This window comes from Oncorhynchus gorbuscha, linkage group LG13 (genome assembly GCF_021184085.1).
Source record: "Oncorhynchus gorbuscha isolate QuinsamMale2020 ecotype Even-year linkage group LG13, OgorEven_v1.0, whole genome shotgun sequence".
Taxonomy (NCBI): domain Eukaryota; kingdom Metazoa; phylum Chordata; class Actinopteri; order Salmoniformes; family Salmonidae; genus Oncorhynchus; species Oncorhynchus gorbuscha.
The window spans coordinates 59715619-59732745 of NC_060185.1; the positions used below are offsets into that span (position 1 = coordinate 59715619).

Below are 17127 nucleotides of genomic sequence, written 5' to 3' on the forward strand. Positions count from 1 at the left end.
CGCAGCGACGCTCCCCATCCACCTGACAGAGCTTGAGTGTATCTGCAGAGAAGAATGGGAACTCCCCAGGCCCTGACCAAACCGGTAAATTGCCCCCACTAGCTGCACTTCTCCACATTGCCATACATATATAGTGGTCTTATCCCCTTTTAAAGTTATGCTCATCCTTGAAAAATGCCATAATGTCTGAAATAGACAACAAAGTTGACATTTCCTTTACAAACAATAATCTAGGCTGAGTAAAACAAAATAATTGTTTGATCTACTGCTCTGCTAACTAGCTAGCTAAAGTGTAGTCAGTGGCTAGCTAAAACAGAGAAAGGGGACATACATTCGTGGATTGGGCCCAAAAGTCTCTGATCACGCTGGTAAACTGTAGCTGACAGTGTTGGCTAGAGATTATGTGTTGGAGATTCCTGCAAGAATTTTTAGTCTTGCTGAGGTCTTCTCTGTTGCTAATTAACTTATTTAAAAAAATGTTTTAGTAAATTCAGGCAAATAGAACTCACCTTGTCTGAGAGAGAATTACATGGCTATCAAAACGTCACGCTAGGGTAAGTCAACACGAAACACAGAGACCTTATATGAAGTAGTTCTACAATTCCAGACGCAGCTAGGTTTTATGGGTATTATGAAGCACCCACTGTGCTGGATTATAGCTACCTAGAATATCTGCGTGGACCCTAGGGCCAGCATGAGGGATAAAGTTATCCTGTCAGTGTGTTGTTACAAGGAAAGGGTTAGCCACTTGATCAATTATATAATCATTAACCAGATTACCCCGGATACCAGACTTTGATGAGTGATAACTCAGTTCTAGAATGCTGTCATTGACGAGAATGAATATAAAACTCAATTGCCATTCAAAATCGACTCTGTTAGACATCCAGCCTCTATGGTAGTTTCATGTCCAGAGAGAAATCTTCAAAGGCACAATATTTATTTATTCGGAGTGGTACATGCAGTCTTGATATATATGATCCTATGATTGATATGTCAAGTGATAAAATCCCAAGTTATCAATTAAAAGTTTATGGGAAAAAACTGCCCTTTATCCTCATGTGAAAATTATATTTTATTAAATACAGCTGTAATGTCATCAATCAAATCAAACTATTTATATTGCATATTTATTACAACAAATGCATTTCAAGGTGTTCAGTTGTTGGATGGGGTGTTTGTAAATGGGGAACAGATAACGAAGAGGAGGGCATCAAGGCATTCAAAATGGCTACAGCGATGGATGTGCAGGAGTCAGGATTTTGGGTCGCGGGTTCTGGGATCCTGGGTTCATTTATATAGCACATTTCTTACAACAAATGCATTTCAAGGTGTTCAAAGTCATGCATTGAAAGGCAGCATTGAAATGCATTGAAAGTGGCCCTTAACATCCTTCCTCTTGGCAGGTCTCTACAGGTGACCAGGGGATTCTCTCTACCACATGCAAATGCCCCCGTGGAACTCATAAGTGTAGCCATGCATTGGCTATTTTTGCAGTTCACAATATCGGCTGAACGGATGTGGAATGCGTGTGGAGGAAGCCAGCCGTGCCCAACCAGGTGGAGCCAGTGGAGGACATGTATCCGGCCCAAGACTACAACCCTCAGCCCTGAGAGCCCACAGAGAAATATCTTCAGTGTCTAAGGAACCGTCTCTGGGGCAGTTTCAGTGGAATGGCATGTCCCCTTGAACCTGAGCAAGAACAACCGCTACCCTTCCTGTCTGTACCGGACATTGTTAAAAAACAATGGCACCTGGGGCATGCAGACATCCTCCTGGCATGGCACTATCGGTGGTGCAGCAGGAAGCTATACGGCAGGCAATAGCTGGACAGCACACCAACCCCAACATGCACACCATGAGGAGGGGGAGGTTGACGGCCAGCAAATTTGGAGCAGTGGTTAGGTCCAAGCGTGCCAAAAAGGGTCCTCAGATCAGTTGCTAGACGGGGTGTTGTCTGTAAAGTGGGGCACAGATAACGAATAGGAGGACATCAATGGCTACAGGGATTGATGTGCAGGAGTCAGGGCCTTGGGTCACAGGGTCTGGGACCCTGGTGGCATCACCGGATGGTCTGGAGCGCACCAGAGCAGTGGTGGTCAAGTGTCCATATGATGCATGGGATTTTACCATTGAAGAGGCAGTGAGGTCAAAATATTTCTATATCCAGGAGGAGGGAGGGTCTTACAGCTTCTGTAAAGACCATCCTTACTGGCACCAGGTCTAAGGGCAGCTCCACATCACTGGACGGCACACTTGCTTCTTCGTTGTGTGGACCACCAAAGCCTCCATCACCATACCTATCCAGCCTGACAACCTCTGGCAGGGGGGGGGTAAATGGATCAGTGTTCTTATTGCGCCTTCTGTCAGTACCTATTTTCATGGAAACCAATAGTCCAAAAATATTCCACATAGTTCATACACAAACAGTAATGTAGCATATCCTCACATTTTTGTTAATTGCATTTTATCATGGGCACAGTGGGAATTTATATTATGTAAAGTTTAAAATTCAAAAAGGCACTCGCACATCTGTGCTATCTTTTTTGCAGGTGCATGGTAACAGTTGAATAAGATGAGAAAAAGGAAGGAACCTGTCATGTTTAAATTATTTCATAGCCCCTTTGTTGTGTGGAGCTTCTTTTTTCTGGTAAATGCAGGATGGGAGAGACAACGGGGAAAAGGGGGCATAAAGTCAAAATGTTGATGCATCTACATTATTGTATCATATTTGATGAGTTACTGAGCTGTTTGTCCATAGGCTCGATGTGCAGTTGTCTCCACAACTGGATCACACTGTCACAGGATGTCCATGATCCGGATGGTCTGAGGGATGCACTCCTGTTGGACTGGAAAACAAAGAGACATTTGGTCAATGGTGGGTCTTTTTCAATGCTGTATCAACATCTTTATCTGAATAGAAAATGCTTCTTTTTTTAATCATAAAAACCCACCTTGGACAATGTGGCCCCTCAACACCCAATTCTCATGCCTCATTGTTTGTTCTTGATTCCCAATCAACAGCTACTTCCCTGATGAGTGGCTCTTGGAGGTTTACAAGCGCACAGCAAGTCTGCACCAGCACATTACTATAACAATGCAGATAAGGTGGGAATCTCAGGATTTTAACATCTTTTAGTCAAGCATTTCCCCTCTCAACATGGATCCTGTTTCTCGCTATGTTTCTTGTGAGATGTACAGTATCTTACTTTGTGAACCTTCTGTGGTTCAGGAATGGAGGAATGTTAGCAGTGACTCCTGCAGGCATCAACTGCGCTAATGTGTCCTCAAGATGCACCTCAGTGAGAACATTCTGCAACTGTGTAGTTCTGTATGTTAGCCACATTAGCATTTCGTTTTTAGGGGGTAATTACAGGTGAATATATTGATAAAAGTTACATTTTCCAAGAGAGATTTGCTTGGTTATCAAGCATACATGAAACACAGACCTTATATGAAGTAGTTTGAAAATCCCAGATGCAAAAATTAATGGTGAAAAAACTATTACCACTAGGTATTATGAGTATTTTCACTCATACTGTGGTACTCAATTGGTTAACTATTTTAACTAACTATTTAGCAGTCATCAGCCTTCAGAAAGTATCCATACCCCTTGACTTATTCCACATTTTGTTGTGTTACAGCCAAAATTAAAAATTGATTAAATATTGTTTTAATCTCACCAACCTAAACACAATACCCCATAAAGACAAAGTAAAAATATGTTTTTAGAAACTTATTGAAAATAAAATATAGAAATATCTAATTTACATAAGTATTCATGCACAGAACGAATCCATGCAACGTATGTGACTTGTTAAGCCAATTTTTACTCATGAATTTATTTAGGCTTGCCATAACAAAGGGGTTGAATACTTATTGACTCAAGACATTTCAACTTTTCGTTCTTTATTAATTGGTAAAAATGTCGGGGGGAAAAATATTCGGTATTGTGTGTAGGCCAGTGACAACAAAAATCTTAATTTAATCCATTTTAAATTGAGGCTGAAACACAACAAAATGTGGAAAAAGTCAAGGAGTGTGAATATTTTCTGAAGGCACTGTAGCTTGGGGGTTGAAGCTGTTCAGGGTCCTGTTAGTTCCGGACTTGCCGTGCGGTAGCTGAGAGAACTGTCCATGAATTGTGTGGCTCGAGTCTTTTTTAGGGCCTTCCTCTGACACCGCCCGGTATAGAGGTCCTGGGTGGCAGGGAGCTCGGGCCCCAGTGATGGATGTAGAAATCCATGAATGCACTTTGTTTCATGGTCATTTTTGTGGTAGGCCTAGGCGTTCTGTTTGTAGGTGGGAAAAGACTACCGGAGCATTCATTGATTAATGAACCTCAACTAAACTTTATAAGAAATACTCAGATAGGTTTTTAAAACTTTCCAAACATATCATATTCGTGGTAAATCATTGAAATTCGAATTGTTTGTTGTCGCCATTGATCTCACCTGTCAGAGCGAGTTGGTAGGAGCCAGGGACTCCAGATTTGAGAGATTCCAAGGACAGTATCAGAGATGTTCCTCGTTGGATTTTTTGGGGCCAAATGGCCACTTCTTTTTTGCAGGGAAAAAGATACCACTAGATGTCCCCATAGTTTAGGCTACTGCCAGCGTCACACTGTAATTGGACACATAGGTTAAGTCAAGTTTAAAAGTTATTTACACTAGGCTACCTGAGCCCTATACTATGAATATAGTTTGAGGAGTTAGTGAGGTAACGTTGGTCAATTCTGAGTTCAACTTGGGATAACTGGTACCATGAAAGTGTCTCACATTTTAGCCAGGTACTGAACATTTCTATGGCATTGAATCCGTCAGATCTAACCTAAAGGTGCCTGCCTTTTGCTCCTAGTAGAACTCGGCTAGGTGAAGCAAACATCTGTGTCTTGCATACTCTCCTAAAAGACTGCTTGAGAGAAAACATCAATATTACTGTTTGTTCCTCTTGCGAAGCTGTAGCAACAACATAGCCAGTATACACAGTATACAAAATAGTCAGAATTCATCTAAGATAAATCTAGAAATCTTAAATTAATTTAGATGTTTTTGCCGAGGAGGTCTTAGTCTCACAATTTTACATCTAACTAAGATGTTTGGTGCAGTATTTCTCAAGTGAAAACATTTGCCTGAAAACTAGTCATCTCTAGTTGAATGACAACAGACTACGTTCAACTAGTTAGCAAGTCGGAAGTTTCCGAGTTCCCACACTTACTAGGAGGAGTACTGTTGACCAATCACCAACGAAGGGGCGTTGACTTCGGCTACCAAACTTCGCATTGCCTCAAGAAAAAATGATGTGTGCAGGAACAGCTGGAAAAACACCAAAACAAACAAAAACATGTGTCATAAAATGAGCTATCTGTTTCCACTGGGAAGCATGTGACATGCAAACTACGGGCTAATTGACACATTCACATGCTAGTCAGAACTAGGAGATTCAAATTTCCGACATGCTGATTCGTTGAACGTGGCATGTGTATAACTACAACAAGTTATCAAGAGTTTAATAGTTCTAACTAGCACCTGAATGTGGCATAACTACACTGAACAAAAATATAAACCCAACATGTAAAGTGTTGGTCCCATGTTTCATGAGCTGAAATAAAAGATCCCAGAAATGTTCCATATGCACAAAAAGCTTCTCTCAAATGTTGTGCACAAATTAGTCTACATCCCTCTTAGTGAGCATTTCTCCTTTGCCAAGATAATCCATCCACCTGACAGGTGTGGCACATCAAGAAGCTGATTGCCCCCCTTGTGCTGGGGACAATAAAAGGCAACTCTAAAATGTGAAGTTGTGTTTCACACAACACAATGCCACAGATGTCTCAAGTGTTGAGGGAGTGTGCAATTGGCATGCTGATTGCAGGAATGTCCACCAAAGCTGTTGCCAGAGAATTAAATGTTAATTTCTCTACCATAAGCCGCCTCCGACATCATTTTAGAGAATTTGGCAGTACGTCCAACCGGCCTCACAACTGCAGACCATGTGTATGGCGTTGTGTGGGTGAGCGGATTTCGGATGTCAACGTTGTTAACAGAATGCCCCATGGTGGCGGTGGGGTTATGGTATGGACAGGCACAAGTTCCGGACAACGAACACAATTGCGTTTCATCAATGGCAATATGAAAGCACCATGTCGAGATCCTGAGTCTCATTGTCGTCCCATTCATCCACCGCCATCACTTCATGTTTCAGCATTATAATGCGCGTCCCCATTTCGCAAGGATCTGTACAAAATTCCTGGAAGCCGAAAATGGCCCAGTTCTTCCATGGCCTGCATACTCAACAGACATGTCACCCATTGAGCATGTGTACCCACAGCAACTATTAAAACCTTCCCCAACCAGAAACCGTGGATTGATGGCAGCATTACGGCAAAACTGAAAGCCAGAACCACTGCTTTTAATCAGGGCAAGTCGACCGGAAACATGACCGAATACAAACAGTGTAGCTATTCCCTCCGCAAGGCAATCAAACAAGCTAAGCTTCAGAGTATAGAGACAAAGTACATTCACAATTCACCGGCTCAGACACGAGAGGTACAGTATGTTGCAGGGTCTACAGTCAATCACGGACTACAAAAAGAAAACCATTCCTGTCGCAGACCACAATGTCCTACTCCCATACAAACTAAACAACTTCTTTGCTCGCTTTGAAGACAATACAGTGCCAACGACACGGCCCACTACCAAAACCTGCAGGCTCTCCTTCACCGCAGCCAATGTGAGTAAAGCATTTAAATGTGTTAACCCTCACAGGGCTGCAGGCCCAGACGGCATCCCTAGCCGCATCCTCAGAGCATGCGCAGACCAGCTGGCTGGTGTGTTTACGCACATAGTCAATCAATCCTTATCCCAGTCTGCTGTTCCCACATGCTTCGAGGGGGCCACCATTGTTCCAGTTCCCAAGAAAGCTAAGGTAACTGAGCTAAATGACTATCGCCCCATAGCACTCACCTCCGTCATCATGAAATGCTTTGAGAGACTAGTTAAGGATCATATCACCTCCACCCTACCTGACACCCTAGACCCAACCCAATTTGCTTACCTACCTAATAGGTCCACATACGACGCAATCACACTGCACATTGCCCTAACCCAAGAGGACAAGATAAATACCTATGTAAGACTGCTGTTCAACTACAGCTTAGCATTTAACACCATAGTACCCTCCAAACTCGTCATTAAGCTCGAGACCCATGGTCTCGACCCCGCCCTGTGCAACTGGGTCCTGGACTTCCTGACGGACCGCCCCCAGGTGGTGATCATCTCCGCTGATCCTCAACACTGGGGTCCCACAAGGGTACATTCTCAGCCCTCTGCTGTAATCCCTGTTCACCCATGACTGCGTGGCCGTGAACGCCTCCGACTCAATCATCATTTTTGCAGATGACACTACAGTGGTAGGCTTGATTACCAACAACGACGAGATGGCCTACGGGGAGGAGGTGAGGACCCCCGGAGTGGGGTGTCAGGAAAATAACCTCACACTCAACGTCAACAAAAGAAAGGAGATGATTGGGGACTTCAGGAAACAGCAGAGGGAGCACCCCCCTATCCACATTGACGGGACAATAGTGGAGAATGTGGAAAGTTAAGTTCCTCGGCATACAAATCACGAACAAACTGAAATGGTCCACCCACACAGACAGCGTGGTGAAGAATGCGCAACAGCGCTTCTTCAACCTCAGGAGGCTGAAGAAATTCTGCTTGTCACCAAAAACACTCAAACTTTTACAGATGCACAATCGAGAGCATCCTGTCAGGCTGTATCACCGCCTGGTACGGCAACTGCTCCGCCCACAACCGTAAGGCTCTCCAGAGGGTAGTGAGGTCTGCACAACGCATCACAGGGGGCAAACTACCTGCTCTCCAGGACACCTACACCACCCGATGTCACAGGAAAGCCAAAAAGATCAAGGACAACAACCACCCGAGCCATTGCTTGTTCACCCCGCTATCATCCAGAAGGCGAGGTCAGTACAGGTGCATCAAAGCTGGGATCAAGAGACAGAAGCAGTTTTTCAATCTCAAGTCCATCAGACTGTTAAACAGCTATCACTAACATTGAGTGACTGCTGCCAACATACTGACTCAATCTTTAGCCACTTTAATAATTACAATTTGGATGTAATAGTCACTTTAAACTATGCCACTTTATAGAATGTTTACAAACCCTACACGACTCATCTAATATGTATATACTGTACTCTATACCATCTATGCATCTTGCCTGTGCCGTTCAGCCATCGCTCACCCATATATATTTTTATGTACATATTCTCATTCATTCCTTTACACTTGTGTGTGTATAAGGTAGTTGTTGTGAAATTGTTAGATTACTTGTTAGGTATTACTGCATGGTCGGAACTAGAAGCACAAGCATTTCGCTCCACTCGCATTAACATCTGCTAACCATGTGTATGTGACAAATAAAATCTGAATTGATTTGTGGGATGCTCTGGATCAACATGTAGGACAGCGTGTTCCAGTTCCAGCCAATATCCAGTAACTTCGCACAGCCATTGAAGAGGAGTGTGACAACATTCCACAGGCCACAATCAACAGCCTGATCAACTCTATGTGAAGGAGATGTGTCTCACTGCATGGGGCAACTGAACTGTAACTCAGTAAAATCTTGGAAATTGTTGCATGTTGCGTTTATATTTTTGTTCAGTATACAATTATCCTCAATAAAGTTTCTGAGCGAGTTGAGGATCAATGTAATTAGATTCTCTCCCACTCACATATTGCACTATTGTCCACTTAATTTGAGGGAGACAATTTAGTAAATATTTTATTAATGAATCAAATGTGTTTGTGTGTTAAAAAAAGAGCAATGTTAAAATACCTAACACATTACACATTTAGTCAAATCAAATCAAAGTTTATTTGTCATGTGCGCCGAATACAGTGAAATGCTTGCTTACAGGCTCTAACCAATAGTCCAAAAAAGGTGCTAGGTGAACAATAGGTAAGTAAAGATATGGTTACGTTGAGGGATAGGTTGTTATTCTGGCACCACCCGGCCAGGTCTCTGACCTCATCCCTATAGGCTGTCTTGTCGTTGTCGATGATCAGGCCTACCACTGTTGTGTCATCTGCAAACCTAATGATGGTGTTGGAGTTTTGCCTGGCCATGCAGTCTTGGGTGAGTACAGGGAGTACAGAAGGGGACTGAGCACGCATCCATGTGGAGCTCCAGTGTTGAGGCTCAGCGCGGCAGATGTGTTGCTACCTACCCTCACCACCTGGGGGAGGCCCATCAGGAAGTCCAGGATCCAGTTGCAGAGTGAGGTGTTTAGTCCCAGGATACTTAGCTTAGTGATGAGCTTTGAGGGTACTATGGTGTTGAACACCGAACTGTAGTCAATGAACAGCATTCTCACATAAGTGTTCATTTTGTCCAGGTGGGAAAGGGCAGTGTAGAGTGCAATAGAGATTGCATCCTCTGTGGATCTGTTTGGGCGGTATGCAAGTTGGAGTGGGTCTAGGGTTTCTGGGATAATGGTGTTGATGTGAGCCATTACCAAACTTTCAAAGCACTTCATGGCTATGGACGTGAGTGCTACGGGTCTGTAGTCATTTAGGCAGGTTGCCTTTGTGTTCTTGGGCACAGGGACTATGGTGGTCTACTTGAAACATGTTGGTATTACAGACTCAACCAGGGACGTGTTGAAAATGTCAGTGAAGACATCTGCCAGTTGGTCAGCACATGTCCGGAGCACACGTCCTGGTAATCCATCTGGCCCCGCAGCCTTGTGTATGGTGACCTGTTTAAAGGTCTTACTCACGTCAGCTACGGAGACCGTGATCATACAGTCGTCCGGAACAGCTGATGCTCTCATGCATGCCTCAGTGTTGCTTGCCTCGAAGCGAGCATAGAAGGTAGGCTCGTGTCACTGGGCAGCTCGTGGCTGTGCTTCCCTTTGTAGTCTGTAACAGTTTGCAAGCCCTGCCACATAAGACGTTGGAGCCTGTATAGTATGATTCAATCTTAGCCCGGTATTGACGCTTTGCCTGTTTGAAGGTTCGTTCTGTTTGGGGTATGTACGTAGAGTCACTGTGAGGACGATGTCCTCGATGCACTTATTGATAAAGCCGGTGACCGATATGGTGTACTCATCAATGCAATCGGAAGAATCCCGGAACATGTTCCAGTCTGTGATAGCAAAACAGTCCTGTAGTTTAGCATCTGCTTCATCTGACCACTTTTTTAGAGGCCGAGTCACTAGTGCTTCCTGCTTTAATTTATGCTTGTAAGCAGGAATCAGGAGGATAGAGTTGTGGTCAGATTTACCAAATGGAGGGTGAGGGAGAGCTTTGTATGTGTTTCTGTGTGTGGAGTACAGGTGATCTATACTTTTTTCCCTCTGGTTGCACATTTAACATGTTGATAGAAATTTTGTAGAACTGATTTAAGTTTCCCTGCATTAAAGTCTCCGGCCACCAGGAGCGCCGCCTCTGGGTGAGGGGTTTCCTGTTTGCTTATTTCCTTATACAGCTGACTCAGTGCGGTCTTAGTGCCAGCACCTGTCTGTGGTGGTAAATAAACAGCCATGAAAAGTATAGCTGAAAACTCTCTAGGCAAGTAGTGTGGCCTGCAATTTATCACAATATACTCTACTTCAGGCGAGCAAAATCTAGAGACTTCCTTAGATTTCGTGCACCAGCTGTTGTTTACAAATATGCACAGACCGCCTCACCTCGTTTTACCGGAGTGTGCTGTTCTATCTTGCCGGTGCAGTGTATATCCAGCAAACTGAATATCCATGTCGTCATTCAGCCACGATTCTGTGAAACATAGGATAATATCGTTTTTTATGTACCGTTGGTAGGATATTCGTGATTGTACCCAGTCTAATTTATTGGCAGCTTTCCCAGTCGCCTTCTCCGTGTCCTGACCAGGCATCTGGCTCCTTGTCTTCTGTACCTGCATCGCTTCCTCTTGCAAATAACGGGGATGACGGCCCTGTGGGGTGTTTGGAGAATGTCTTGTGCGTCGTCCTTGTTGTAGAAAAAATCTTTGTGTAATCCGAGATGAGTGATCTCTGTCCTGATATCCAGAAGCTATTTTTTGCCGTAAGATATGGTTGCAGAAACATTATGTACAAAATAATTACAAATAACGCAAAACCCCCCACAAAATAGCACAATTGGTTGGGGCGCCCGTAAAACTGCTGCCATTTCTTCCAGCGCCATTTTGTAGAGAATGCATTTTGTCATTACAAAACTTCACGCACAGTAAAACGTTTGTATGACTTACTATTATATTATCAATATAATTATATTAGCACAAATAAAAATGCAGCACTGCTTGTCCATGGATCAAGGGGTAGATACCATAGTAACATAATAAATGTAAATCTGGGACATCTCAAAAAGTATGGTATGTGTTAATTTGTGGATATTGTCATGATTCTCTCTCTCTTGGGTGAGGATTATAGGCGCCAGATCAGCTCAACACAGGGCTGACAGATAGCTGGACCCCCCACCTCTCCCACCAGAGTTTTATGACTTAACAACCAGATCGTAAATACCTGGCAGAGACCCTCCTTCTGCTCTGTAGTATTGAGCTAAAAATCCTTTGTGTGTAGAGAGAGACTCTGGCCTAAATACTTTAACATCAAAAGATTGGACATTAAAACAATATTTCTAACATTGAGAATGTGGGAAATTATTGGGAGGGAACATGTCAGATCAGTTATTGTTTTGTGGTATCATTGAAGACATCATAATGGAAACATTGTAACTTTAAGAGCTTTCACAATGTATATGTCAGAGTTACGTCTAAATGTTGTAAAACTTATATGATTAAATATGAAACTATTTGTGAGAAGATTAAATGTGATTTTAGTCTTCTAAATTAGATAATTGTTTTCATGTAAAGTAACCACGCCCACGTTAGCACAGACAGTATGCCACAAGGTTGGAACGGCCCTTTTTCCAGAGTGCTTATAAAAGGACTCCTAACAAAATTTACATTAGACTCTTATACGGACGGTAAGCCGGACGTCACAAATGGTTTAAAACTACAAGAAAGTGTGGAGCTGTGGCTACACATGTAAAATGGTTAGACTCTACCAGACCAGAAAAAGGTCAACGTAAATATGTACATTGCATTACTAAATCCGAATGAGCGGTTGTTAGGGTGTTATCCATATTTACGATGAACATATTATTCAACTGTATGTACGATAGTTGAATTCCTTTGTCTCTCCTTCTTCTGCTCTTTCTTTCCCCATCCCTTTCATTGTGTAACATGCCATCATATTGGGTTAGTCCACTAGGGACTTTTCATTGTATAATGTTAGTAATCAACGTATAATCTATCCTGTGTGTGTGTTTATGTAATTCTGTGTGATTATTTAGATAGTAAATAAATAAATAAGCCAATTTGTTTATTGCTGAATCATCATGCAGTCAATAACTTTCATAATGAGACTGATATGAGGTAATAATCATTAATGGATGACTAATAGGATAACGGTATATTCTGATATTCTCGAGTTAATTCGAGAAACGGTAACTCATTAAACAAACTTTTTCGGTGGTGCCCCAAGATTGATAATAAGTTAATTATTACGTGGTTAATTTAATCACGTCAACATTTAAACATAGTTAATTGATTTTATAAAATAATCTTCGTTGCCTTAATGGAATTCATGTCACATGTTCATGTCATCCATTTCATCACTATGTTACGTATTACAATTAATTTGACATGTTAAGAATTGCAATTTATGTAATATGTTTGTAATCGAAATTCGTACAATATGTTTTGAATTTGCAAAACATATATGTTACGAATTCCAAGATATTGTGGCTAACATTAGCAAGTTGACTAACACTAAAATTAGCTAGGTGGGTAACGCTAACGTTCACTAGGTGGCTAACGCTAGCCATAAAAATAATGCCAGTTGATTCATGATTTCGACTGGATGAGAATCGCTGCCTGCCTGTCTATCTCATCCAGACATGTTCATTACTATGGGACAGCTGGATATCAAATGTGAATATGGTCCTTCTGTAGCTCAGTTGGTAGAGCATGGCGCTTGTAACGCCAGGGTAGTGGGTTCGATCCCCGGGACCACCCATACATAGAATGTATGCACACATGACTGTAAGTCGCTTTGGATAAAAGCGTCTGCTAAATGGCATATATTATTATTATTATTATATTAAAACAATGTTGCAAATGTCAGAGAGACAGACAGCAAGGTTTATACAGTCTTTCAGTTGTTGAAAATTAAATGTTAGTCTAAAAGAAATGTGAGATATTGCGCTTTTTTTAGTGGAGATTAAGTTTATAAATTGCTTGGCTGGGCTGATGAGACAGTGGATTGCCGCAGTCAAATGGAACAGAGTAAATAGGTATTTTAATGTCATAGATTTAGCCGGTAGTAACTTGTGGAACAGACAGCGACTGGAATGCGGTTTTATATACAACCCACCTGTTGTATAATACACTATTATGAGTTCCCGGATTCAGTTTACTATGCTACGTTTAGTCTATGAGACCAGGCTGCATGGTTTAGCATTGTATTAATTGAAGAGTTCGGCATTCGACTAGCCACCTGCAACATACGCGCAGTTATAAACCTGCTAGAGTTAGCAACAGGCAGACGAGCAATAGCTACGGTCGTAGTACAGACGGAGACTGATCTGCAATGTGAAGCTAACTAGCTTGCTTCGTAGTATACCACTCCGGTGAATGAGGGTTCAAAGACGAACAATAAGTGTTAAGGTGAGCGTGGGTTTTGTGACAGTGTCGCCGCAGTAGGCTATGTTACAGATTCTAAAAGCGATGTGATCTCTTTATCGCACAGTAGTTCCACAATATTATAGAGGATTATTTAATCCCCTAGGGTAAAGACAATTTTGGGTGCGCTGGTAAATTAACTGGCTATCTACTCCGTTTTCAGAACACTCGTCTGTGTGCCAGAGCGCATAATAACTGATGAATTTAACTATTGACTTTCGCCAGCGTCAGTAAACATCGGCAAAAAGCGTAAATAAATTGTTGCCAGCAGCACAGTTAGTCACCAACGCTCTAGATAACATGAAAACAGGCTAACCAGCTCTGCTAGTAGGTCAAATAACATGGTCAGAGTGAGGTGTTCTCTCATTTGTGTCTGGAAGTAGCTAACCAACGTTAGCCAGTTATCTTGGGTGCGTGACCACCGATCAGAATGCTCGCTACTCCTTGGCCAGAGAGTCAGTGTGCGGTCTGAACGCGTCTTTCTTTTTTCCCAACGCAGTTAAGCCAAAACCACGGGGCGCTCTCCCAAGTCCGGAAGTGGATATCACGTAGCGCGAAATTTCAGTCACTGATTAATAACATTTTCCCTTGTATTTCAAGATTGAAAAATTATAATAACATAATGTCGTGGACCGAGCTAGCCATTAACGTCCCTTAATGCTCAAAGACCGATTCAATGGCTGTAGCATAGCGTATTCGACTGAATAATTAGCTAATTCATATTTGAGAAATTATGAATAATAAGAAACCTTCATTTTGAGGGAATTCAGCATAGTTCTGAGAAATTGACAACTCATTGAAACTCTGAAAATAAATACATGGGCAAATGTTACCAAATGTGATGATAATAATAGGCCTGCATTAAGGTAGGTTTCTAATTGTTATATAACATTTTCCATCCTTACCTTGGAAGGTCACTGTCTGCGCTGATTGCCTGTGAGTGAGACAACGCTAGCTAGCCAATGGGTGCGTAGTAGAACATCCCTCTGAATAACGGGTGTGGTTTGGGGTTAACTTCATTGGGAAAACGAAAGACTACAATGCTTTGAGCGCACTCTGACACCGTAGAGTGAATTTAAGAACACACCCTTTGATTTCTCTGTGAGTGCTGATCTTGTAGTTGGAGTTGTGCTGTGAACAGTTTGAGTCCTACATCTTGTGCTCGAATAGCTACTTATCGAAAACCCTTTTCCTTATGTACTGTCGGGTTTTTAGCCATTAGTCACCCACAAACTACTATTCCAACACTGTTTTAACGTTTGGAAACGTCTCATTGTTTTTTAAACATATGCCCCATATCTTTCATGTCAGCAAGAAATAATCCTTGACATAATAAATATACACTTAATGCTGCAGTTTTGCACAGATCTATACACTTTGTCTCCAGTTGACTAACTACATTTTTCCACAGTTAGCTTAAACATAGGTGTTCGGAGCATGCTAGATGGCTAATTGGCACAGAGTGAAATATTTACACGCTCGCAAGCGTCTACGTGGCCAGATGCTAAAATAGAACTTGGTTCTATTTGTGACGCTCAAATCTCCTCATTGGTTTTTAGGAGCATATACCCACATGGGTGATTGAAAGATGAACTGACATCCACACTCCAGTCGGGTAATGCACTGTAAAGTTGGTTGCCACCCACCATATGAAGTCCAAAGAAGAAGAAAAAGGCTGAAGGAAGAAGAGATGACGAGAAATGAATTTGGTTTATTGTTTTATCTGTGGATTAATTGTCGGAGTAGAGGACCTTGTGCATTTCAGGTAAAATATCAACCCAATATTTATATCCCAGGACAAATTAGTTAGCTACAGCAAGCTAGCTAGTTAAATTGCCATACATGTTTAATGCTTTTTGACCTGTCCCCAAATTAATATAATTGTGTCAGAGTTTGTTTTGATATTTCAACCGGCGTGTCCTGATCACACATGCGCGAGCGGTTTGGTCAGCATGTAAGGCTCAGCATTCCCGAACAGTCCCATTACAAATCAGAATTTTGAACAAATTTAATTTCAACTTTATTTACCTGCCAATTTTTGTCCCTATTTCTGAGGTAATCTGATACAAAATATCCACAGGCAAGTGTTATTAACCCGACCTTCAGTACACTGGCCTCAGTGGAGGCTGCTGAGGGAAGGTTGGCTCATAATAATGGCTGAAATGGAGTCAATGGAATGATTCCAGCCATTACACTCCACTCCAGCCATTATTATGAGCCGTTCTGCCCTCAGCAGCCTCCACTGGCTTGTCTGTATATCAGTTTCAGTGGCGACCCGTCATTCAGGGCAGAACCCCACCTGATTTGAGCCCCACATTTTGTCATCTCACTTTCAAAGTCTTAGCTAGCAGTCATCATCATGAATCAAGTCGACAATCTACTAGAAAATCATATTAATCCTTGTCATATGAAGATAAATTATAGATAAAATGTAATCAGTGCTCATCGGCCATTGGACATAAAGATTACACAAGTTGGAAAAATGTCAACAATAATTATGTCAGGAAGGAGTCAGTGGCTAACTGGAAGCATTGCAAAGCAACCACTAACAATTCAATGGAGTGGATGCGTCCCCCCCCCCCCCCCACCCCCTCCACCACCACCATAAATCCAGAGAATGCCAGACTTTAATGACTGTTTGATGACTAAATTTGCCCACAAAGGACCGGCTGCGCCACCTTCATAAGGTGAGTCCAAAAATGCCTTGTATGCTGCTGCATAAATTATGTAATATGCCAGGGAGATATGTATACTGTAGCTTAGAAAGTAATACTGTATGTTGTGTAGTAAGTTGTTAGTAGCCCATGTGCCTCACCCTAATAATTTGGTCTATTTTCACCAATGATGTATTGTAAACACATCGTTTGTGGCCGGTGTGTGCTTGTTTGCTAACCTTTTTTTGTATGGCTTTGATAGTAGTAGTGGTGGTGCTTGGCTTGCACGTGCACATTTAGCACTAATAACGTTCTATAATAGAATTGTTATTTGACGTGTCAAATTAAAACCTTTTTTAACGTGTATCTTTTTTGACACACAAAGACCCAAACAGCGTTCAATGTGCCTCACCCTAATAATTTGGTCTATTTTCACCTCTTAATGAAGAGGCGACTCCGGGATGCTGGGCTTTTAGACCAGAGTTCCTCTGTCCAGTGTCTGTGTTCTTTTACCCATCTTAATCTTTTATTTTTATTGGATTTGGTCTTATATTGCAAAATTTGAAATGGTGATTTTTATTACATTGGATAAAAGTAGAGACTCAGAGCTACAAAATGGTATATGATACACTGCATTTGAGGAACAATGGGAAAGTAATTCTGCTTTGAAAGTTGATCAACTTGTAAACTCACTTTTGAGAAA

General features: G+C 42.0%; 1 protein-coding gene and 1 long non-coding RNA gene across 7 annotated transcripts in view; one reads left to right on the top strand and one right to left on the bottom strand.

Moving 5' to 3' along the window:
• Positions 1-1134: 1134 nt before the first annotated feature.
• LOC123993223 lies at positions 1135-14799 on the bottom strand. Its single transcript, XR_006831399.1, has 5 exons — positions 14676-14799; positions 5218-5315; positions 4455-4623; positions 2955-3089; positions 1135-2849 (listed from the first exon to the last, which is right to left on the bottom strand). It is a non-coding gene; the product is annotated as an uncharacterized LOC123993223 (long non-coding RNA).
• The window catches only part of LOC123993222 (rho guanine nucleotide exchange factor 37-like), a 32332-nt gene continuing 28801 nt past the window's right edge, over positions 13597-17127 (top strand). For 4 of the 6 annotated variants that reach the window (XM_046295126.1, XM_046295125.1, XM_046295130.1 and 1 more), the window contains exons 1-2: positions 13597-13755; positions 15330-15535. The gene's annotated coding sequence lies outside the window, so the exon portion shown is untranslated. The remainder of the gene's footprint in view (positions 13756-15329; positions 15536-17127) is intronic. The other 2 variants (XM_046295127.1, XM_046295128.1) reach the window with 1 other exon arrangement.